We start from the raw sequence: 9114 nt of genomic DNA on the forward strand, positions 1-9114 counted from the left end.
AAGACATCCGGGTTCTTAAGAAGGAATAGAAGCTTATAGCAAAGAGTGGTGCTGGATGTCTCCATGCCAGAGAAGAACAGTGATAGCATCGCATGGATGAGATTCTTATGGTGGAACTCACTCTCAGGATCGGAGCATTCCTGGGGGTGGCAATGGACAATCCTTGATGCCTCCCATTGCATCTGTTTTAATTTCTAGGTCTTCTTTTCTCCCCACCCACCCCCGTGTTACTCTGTGTTGCTTTTTCTTTTTCCCTATTTCCCTTTTTGTCTATTCAAAGCCAACAATGAAGCAAAAGGGTGGGCTCTGGAGCCAAACTAACTGGTTTCAAGCTCAGGCCCTACCACTTACTAGCTGTGTGCCTTTGGGCAAGGAATTTAACCTGTCTGTGCCTTTGTTCGTCACCTTTGAAATTATGTATGTAAGTATTAAAGAAACATTATGGATTAACTTTCTGTTGTTGTTATTACCTTCTCTGTCCTTTGGTGTCTTTGCTTTCCTGATTGGCTCTTGCAGCTGTATATCCAGGGGTAATACTGAAGATATTTAACAACCTGTATGACTCTTACCACACCAATAAGAACAGACATCAGCCTCCAACCAATCAGAACAGACATGGGCTCTGACCAATGAGAACAGACATGGGTCTCTGAACAATCAGAATAGAAGGGCGATGGGCCGGCCCCGTGGCTTAGCGGTTAAGTGCGCGCGCTCTGCTGCTGGCAGCCCGGGTTTGGGTCCTGGGCGTGTACTGACGCACCACTTCTCCGGCCATGCTGAGGCCGAGTCCTACATAGAGCAACTAGAAGGATGTGCAGCTGTGACATACAACTATCTACTGGGGCTTTGGGGGAAGAGAAGTAAATAAAATTATAAAAAAAAAAAAAGAATAGAAGGGCGATCCTCAGACAACGGAAACAAAAGAAAAATAAAGAAATGGGACTATATCAGATTAAAAAGCATCTGCAAGGAGGAGGAAACCATCAACAAAACAAAAAGACAACTCACCAACTGGGAGAAAATATTTGCAAATCATATGTCCGACAAGGGGTTAATTTCAAAAATATGTAAAGAACTCATACAACTCAACAACAACAAAAAAACAACTTCATCAATAAATGAGTAAAGGAGATGAACAGACATTTTTCCAAAGAAGATATACAGATGGCCAACAGGCACATGAGAAGATGTTCGACATCACTAATTAATTATTAGGGAAATGCAAATCAAAACTACAATGAAATATCACCTCACATCCATCAGAATGGCTATAATTAACAAGACAAGAAATAATAAGTGTTGGAGATAATGTAGAGAAAAGGGAACCCTCATACACTGCTGGTGGGAATGCAAATTGGTGCACCCATTATGGAAAGCAGTATGGAAAGTTCTCAAAAAATTAAAAATAGAAATACCATATGATCCAGCTATTCCACTTCTGGATATTTATCCAAAGAACATGAAAACACTAATTCAAAATCATGCTCATCGCACCATTATTCACAATAGCCAAGAACTGCAATCAAACCAAGTGCCCATCAACAGATCAAAGGATAAAGACGATGTGGTATACGTATACAATGGACTACTACTAGCCATTAAAAAAGACAGAATCAGGGGAGAGAAGTCAAGATGGCAGCGTAGACGGACTCTGAACTCACCTCCTCCCGTGGACACAGCCGATTTACAACTACTCTTGGAAAAATTACTCCTGAGAGAGAAATGAAAACTGGATAAGAGGAATCCCTGCAGCGAACAACAGTCATAATTGAGGTGGAAGGGGCAGAAATTCCCTTCTGGAGAGAAAAAAACGCCACCTTCACAAGCTGAAACACTTCACAGCTGCTCAGGAGCAATCCAGAGGTACTCAGCCTTCCCTGGAGGAGTGGGGGACCTGAGCCAGGGAGTGTTCCCGCTATAGGCATTTTTTTGGACCCAGCACAAGTGAGATGAGTGTCATAATATCTGACTTTGCAGGCTACTAACAACAGTGGGGAAAACTCCCAGAAAAGCTGGGACATAAGGAAATTAAAGCTGGCTCTTAAAGGGCCCAGGCACAAATTCACTCATTTTGGAAAGCAGCCTAAAATCACCAGAAAGAAAGATGCACAGTCTTTTGGTGAAAAGAGACTCACCTGATAGGCTCTGGGTGCATCTCAGTGAGAGTTGAGACCTCTCCAGGGACTGGGACATTGGCGGTGGCCATTGCTGTCACCTGGTGTGGGTGTGCTGACACAGACACTGGCAGATGCCATTGGAGTTCTCCCTGTGGCCTGCTACCCCAGGGTCCACCCCACCCACTAGAGCACTGATTTAATCCAGCTCACCCAAGGAAAGCAGCCTGCCCCAGGGACTAGCCTCACCCAACAACAAGCCCTCAGGCAACCTGTGGGCCTGCTAAGCAAGCTGCCTGGATTCTCTGCAGCCCAATGAGTGGGTCCATCTCTGTGGAGCAGGGCATGAGCTAGGAGTAGGTGGACAGTGTGGGGCGTTGGTGGAGTGTGTGTGGCTCCTGCCTTGGAGAGACTGGGTCCACTTCAGGGGGTCAGGGTGTGTGCATGGGGCAGGACTGTGTTGACTGTGTATGTGGCCCTGTGGGTAGCAGGGCTTGTCAGCTGCAGAAGACTTGTGCTTTTCAAAGAGCCACATAGGGGATAAGCCCTACCTTCCAAAGCCTGAAACAATTGGATGATCCCGTGCCTGAGGCCAGCCCCACCCAGCTGCAATCCTCAGACAGCTAGCAAGAGCCTTATAGGCCAGAGGCTTATAGCAATTGTAAGCCCCCGAGCCTAACAACCAGCCACCCTGGGGGCCTACTCACTTAATAGAAAAACTGCAACAGGAATGTGCTATTAGACCTTGCAGCCAATGTACTGGGGCACCCCACACCCGACAAAGAGACTGAAGGGCCCACAACAACTACACGCAGCTGAGCATTACAACCAGCTAGCCAGGGGTCAGCTCAGCCTCCCTGGGGACCTATGGCAAAGCAACCCTGCCACAACAGAAGGACACAGATATCCCACACAGGGGTCACTCCTGGAACATTTGGAACTGGTGATGAGAATGAAGCACACTGCTTGGTCTCATAAGGCATCACTTATATAAGGTCACCTCTCCAAGAGCAGGAGACATAGCTGACCTACCTAATACATAGACACAAGCACAGGGAAAGAGGCAAAATGAGGAGGCAAAGGAATACATTCAAGTAAGGGAACAGGACAAAACCTCAGAAAGGGAACTAAATGAAACACAAATGTGCAACCTACCTGACAGAGAGTTCAAACAAAGAGTCATAAGGATGCTCACTGATCTTGGGAGAAGAATGGATGAACTCAGTGAGAACATCAACAAAGAAATGGAAGATATAAAAGAGAACCAATCAGAAATGAAGAATACAATATTGGAAATGAAAAATTCACTAGAGGGACTCAAATGCAGAGTAGAGGATCCAGAAGAACAGATCAGTGAGCTGGATGAAAGACTAGAGGAAATCACCCAAGCTAAACAGATAAAAGAAAAAAGAGTTAAAAAGAACGAGGACAGTCTAAGGGACCTCTGGGACAAGATCAAGCACACTAACATCCGTGTTATAGGTGCCCCAGAAGGAGAAGAGAGAGACAAAGGGGCAGAGAACCTATTTGAAGAAATAATAGCTGAAAACTTCCCTAACCTAAGGAAGGAAACAGACTTCCAGGTACAGGAAGCACAGAGAGCACCAAACAACATAAATCCAAAGAGGCCCACATCAAGACACATCACAATTAAAATGTCCAAAATTAAAGATAAAGAGAAAATCCTAAAAGTTGCAAGAGAAAGACAACAAGTCACATACAAAGGAAACCCCATAAGGCTATCAGCTGACTTCTCAGCAATAACATTACCAGAGACAAGAGAGTGCTGCGATATATATAAGGTGCAAAGAGGAAGGGCAGGCCTGGTGGCATAGAGGTTCAGTGCGTGCGCTCTGCTTCAGTGGCCCGGGGTTCACAGGTTCAGAACCCCGGGCGCACAACAATGCATCACTTGTCAAGCGACGTTGTGGCGGCGTCCCTCATAAAGTAGAGGAAGATGGGCACTGGTGTTAGCCCAGGGCCAATCTTCCTCAGAAAAAAGAGGAGGATTGGTGATGCATGTTAGCTCAGGGCTGATCTTCCTCACAAAAAAATAAAAAATAAAGTGCAGAAAGGAAAAAACCTACAGCCAAGAATACTCTACCTGGCAAAGTTATCATTCAAAATGGAAGGAGAGATAAAAAGTTTCCCAGACAAGCAAAAATTAAAGGAGTTTATCACCATGAAACCAGTCCTACAAGAAATGCTAAAGGGACTTATTTAAGGGGGAAAGAGAAGACCACAAATAGGAAAAATTATCTATTCCCATGATGAGAGGGTAATGGATACAAACACACAAAAAAGAAGTTAGATATGATATCAAAAACATAAGATGTGGGAGAAGGGGAGTAAAAGAGTAGAGCTTTCAGATAGAGGTCAAACTAAGGAGACCATCAACTTAATATAGATTCCTATATACGTAGGTTTCTATATATGAACCACATGGTAATCACAAACCAGAAACCTATCATAAATACACAAAAAACTAAGAGAAAGGAACCCAAACATAATACTAACGAAAGCCATAAAGCCACAAGGGAAGAGAGCAAGAGAAGAAGAAAGGAACAGAGAAGGACTACTAAAACTCTGAGAAAAAAAGTTAAAAAATGGCAGTAAGTACATACTTATCAATAGCTACTTTAAACATCAATGGACTAAATGCTCAAATTAAAAGGCACAGGGTTGCTGACTGGATAAAAAGACATGATCCATATATATACTGCACACAAGAGACACACTTCAGACCTAAAGACACTCACAAACTGAAAGTGAAGGGATGGAAAAAGATACTCCATGCAAATGGCAATGAAAAGAAAGCTGAGGTAGCAGTACTCATATCATACAAAATAGACTTTAAAACAAAACTGTAGCAACAAAGAAGGGCACTACATAATGATCAAGGGAACAATCCAACAAGAGGATATAATACTTGTGAATACCTATGCACCCAACGTAGGAGCACCTAAATATATAAAGCAATTATTAACTGACATAAAAGGAGGAATAGACAGTAACACAATAATAGTAAGGGACTTTAACACTCCACTTACACCAATGGATAGATCATCCAAACAGAAGATCAATAAGGAAACAGTGGCCTTAATCGACACACTAGGACAGATGGACTTAGTAGATATATACAGAACACTCTATCCAAAAACCAAGGAATATACATTCTTTTCAAATGCACATGGAACATTCTCCAGGATTGATCACACATTAGGCCAAAAAACAAGTCTACATAAATTTAAGAAGATTGAAATAATACAAAGCATCTTTTCTGATCACAATGGTATGAAACTAGAAGTCAACTATAGGAAGAAAATCAGAAAAGCCACAAATATGTGGAGATTAAACAAAATGCTACTGAACAACAATTGGGTCAATGAAGAAATCAACGAGAAATCAAAAAACACCTGGAGACAAATGAAAACGAAAATACGACATGCCAGAATTTATGGGATACAGCAAAAGTGGTTCTAAGAGGGAATTCTATAGCAATGCAGGCCTATCTCAACAAACAAGAAAAATCTCAAATAAACAGTCTAACAGTGCACCCAAAAGGAAGTGGAAAAAGAAGAACAAACAAAGCCCCAAATCAGTAGAAGTAGGGAAATAATAAAAATGAGAGCTGAAATAAATGAAATAAAGACTAAAATAAGAATAGAAAAGGTTAATAAAACCAAGAGCTGGTTCTTTAAAAAAATAAACAAAATTGACAAATCTTTAACTAAACTCACCAAGGAAAAAAGACAGAAGGCTCAAATAAGTAAAATCAGAAATGAAAGAGGAGAAATTACAAAGGACACCTCAGAAATACAAAAGATTATAAGAGAACACTATGAAAATCTATATGCCAACAAATTGGACAATCTAGAAGAAATGGATAAATTTTTAGAATCATACAACCTTCCAAAACGGAATCAAGAATAAATAGAGAATTTGAATAGAGCAATCACCAGTAAGGAGATCGAAATAGTAATCAATAACCTCCTCCAAAATAAAAGTGCAGGACCAGATGGCTTCCCTGGTGAATTCTACCAAACATTCAAAGAAGACTAAATACCTACCCTTCTCAAATTCTTCTAAAATATTGAAGAGCAAGGGAAGCTTCCTAACTCATTGTATGAAGCCAACATTACCCTGATACCAAACCAGACAACGACAACACAAAAAAGAAAATTACAGGCCAATATCACTGATGAACATCAATGCAAAAATCTTCAACAAAATACTAGCAAATCGAATACAACAATACATTAAAAAGATTATACACCATGATCAGGTGGGATTTATTTCAGGGATGCAGGGATGGGTCAACATCCGCAAATCAATCAACATGATACACCACATTAGTAAAATGAAGAATAAAAATCACATGATCATCTCAATAGATGCAGAGAAAGCATTTGACAAGATACAGCATCCATTTATGATAAAAATTCTGAATAAAATGGGCATAGAAGGAAAGTATCTCAACATAATAAAGGCCGTATATGACAAACCCACAGCCAATATCATCCTCAATGGTGAAAAACTGAAAGCTATCCCTCTAAGAACAGGAACCAGACAAGGATGCCCACTGTCACCACTCCTATTTAACATAGTTCTGGAAGTCCTAGCCAGAGCAATCAGGCAAGAAAAAGAAATAAAAGGGATCCAAATTGGAAAGGAAGAAGTGAAACTGTCACTATTTTCAGATGACATGATTTTATACATAGAAAAGCCTAAAGAATCCACCAAAAACATTTTAGAAATAATAAATGAATGCAGTAAAGTTGCAGGATACAAAATCAACATACAAAAGTCAGTTGCGTTTCTCTACACTAACAATGAAGCAGCAGAAAGAGAAATTAAGACTACAATCTCATTTACAATTGCAACAAAAAGAATAAAATATCTAGGAATAAACTTAACCAAAGAGGTGAAAAAGCTGTACACCGAAAACTATAAAACATTGCTGAAAGAAATTGAAGAAGACACAAAGAAATGGAAAGATATTCCATGCACTTGGATTGGAAGAATTAACATAGTTAAGATGTTCACGCTTCTTAAAGCAATCTGTAGATTCAATGCAATCCCTATCAAAGTTCCAAGAACATTTTTCACAGAAATAGAACAAAGAATCCTAAAATTTATATGGAACAACAAAAGACTCCGAATAGCCAAAGGAATCCTGAGAAAAAAGAACAAAGCTGGAGGTATCACACTCCCTGATTTCAAAATATACTACAGGGCTATAGTAACCAAAACAGCATGGTACTGGCACAAAAACAGACACACAGATCAATGGAACAGAATTGAGAGCCCAGAAATAAACCCACACATCTATGGACAGCTAATTTTCGACATATGAGCCAAGAACATAAAATGGAGAAAGGAAAGTCTATTCAACAAATGGTGTTGGGAAAACTGGACAGCCACATGCAAAAAAAATGAAAGTAGACCATTATCTTACACCATACACAAAGTTAACTCAAAATGGGTTAAAGACTTGAATATAAGACTTGAAACCATGAAAATTCTAGAAGAAAACATAGGAAGTACGCTCTTCGACATCGGTTCTAGCAACATATTTTCAAGTACCATGTCAGACCGGGCAAGAGAAACAATAGAAAAAGTAAACAAATGGGACTACATGAAACTAAAAATCTTCTGCACAGCAAAGGAAACCATCAACAAAACAAAAGACAACCTAACAATTGGGAGAGGATATTTGCTAACCATATATCTGATAAGGGGATAATCTCCAAAATATATAAAGAACTCATGCATCTCAACAAAAAAACTAATGACCCAATTAAAAAATGGGCAAAAGACCTGAACAGACATTTCTCCAAAGAAGATATAGAGATTACCAACAGGCACATGAAAAGATGTTCAACATCATTAACTATCAGGAAAATGCCAATCAAAACTACGAGATATCACCTCATGCCCGTCAAAATGGCTATAATTAACAAGACAGGAAACAACCAGTGTTGGAGAGGATGTGGAGAGAAGGGAACTCCCATACACTGCTGGTGGGAGTGCAAACTGGTGCAGCCACTATGGAAACAGTATGGAGATGCCTCAAAAAATTAGGGATAGAACTACCATACGATCCAGCTATTCTGCTGCTGGGTGTTTATCCAAAGAACATGAAAACACCAATGTGTAAAGATACACGCACCCCTGTGTTCATTGCAGCATTATTCACAATAGCCAAGACTTGGAAGCAACCTAAGTGCCCATAAAGGGATGAATGGATAAAGAAGATGTGGTATATATACACAATGGAATACTACTCAGCCATAAGAAACGATGAAATCCAGCCATTTGTGACAACATGGATCATTGCTGGAATTATGCTCATTGAAATAAGTCAGAGGGAGAACATCAAATACTGTATGATCTCACTCATAAGTAGAAGATAAAAACAACAACAAACACATGGAAACAGAGATTGGATTGGTGGTTACCAGAGGGGAAGGGGGAAGGGGGGAGGGTGAAAGGGATGATTAGGCACATGTTTGTGGTGATGGATTGTAATTAGTATTTGGGCGGTGAACATGCTGTAATCTATGCAGAACTAGAAGAATAATGATGTGCACCTGAAATTTATACAATGTTATAAACCAACGTTACCACAGTAAAATAATAATAATAATATAAAAAGAATGATATTATTTTGACATGTCTCCAGGGATATCTATCCCATGTTTCGGGTACAGTTAGGTAAGTTTTGTTTCTCTGTTCCAACATAAAGGTGCTCATGTACTTAAAGACCCAGAACTAGGAGTGAGAATAACAAATCCTTTCCAGATTTGTGTGAAATCTCCCATAGTTCTTGTGGTAGAATCCAATTTCTTTTGTTTAGTGGCAAAAACTTTTTCAGGTGGGAAAATGGAATAGTTTGAGCAACAGAAAAGGAATAACTGTGTCCTGTACCATTAATAGTATTGGCTATTGGCCAAGTTTCAGGATCATACTTAGTAACATCAGATGAAATGTGAACATT

The sequence above is a fragment of the Ceratotherium simum genome, chromosome 33 (genome assembly GCF_057802395.1).
Source record: "Ceratotherium simum simum isolate JZ-2026a chromosome 33, ASM5780239v1, whole genome shotgun sequence".
In the NCBI taxonomy this organism is placed as follows: domain Eukaryota; kingdom Metazoa; phylum Chordata; class Mammalia; order Perissodactyla; family Rhinocerotidae; genus Ceratotherium; species Ceratotherium simum.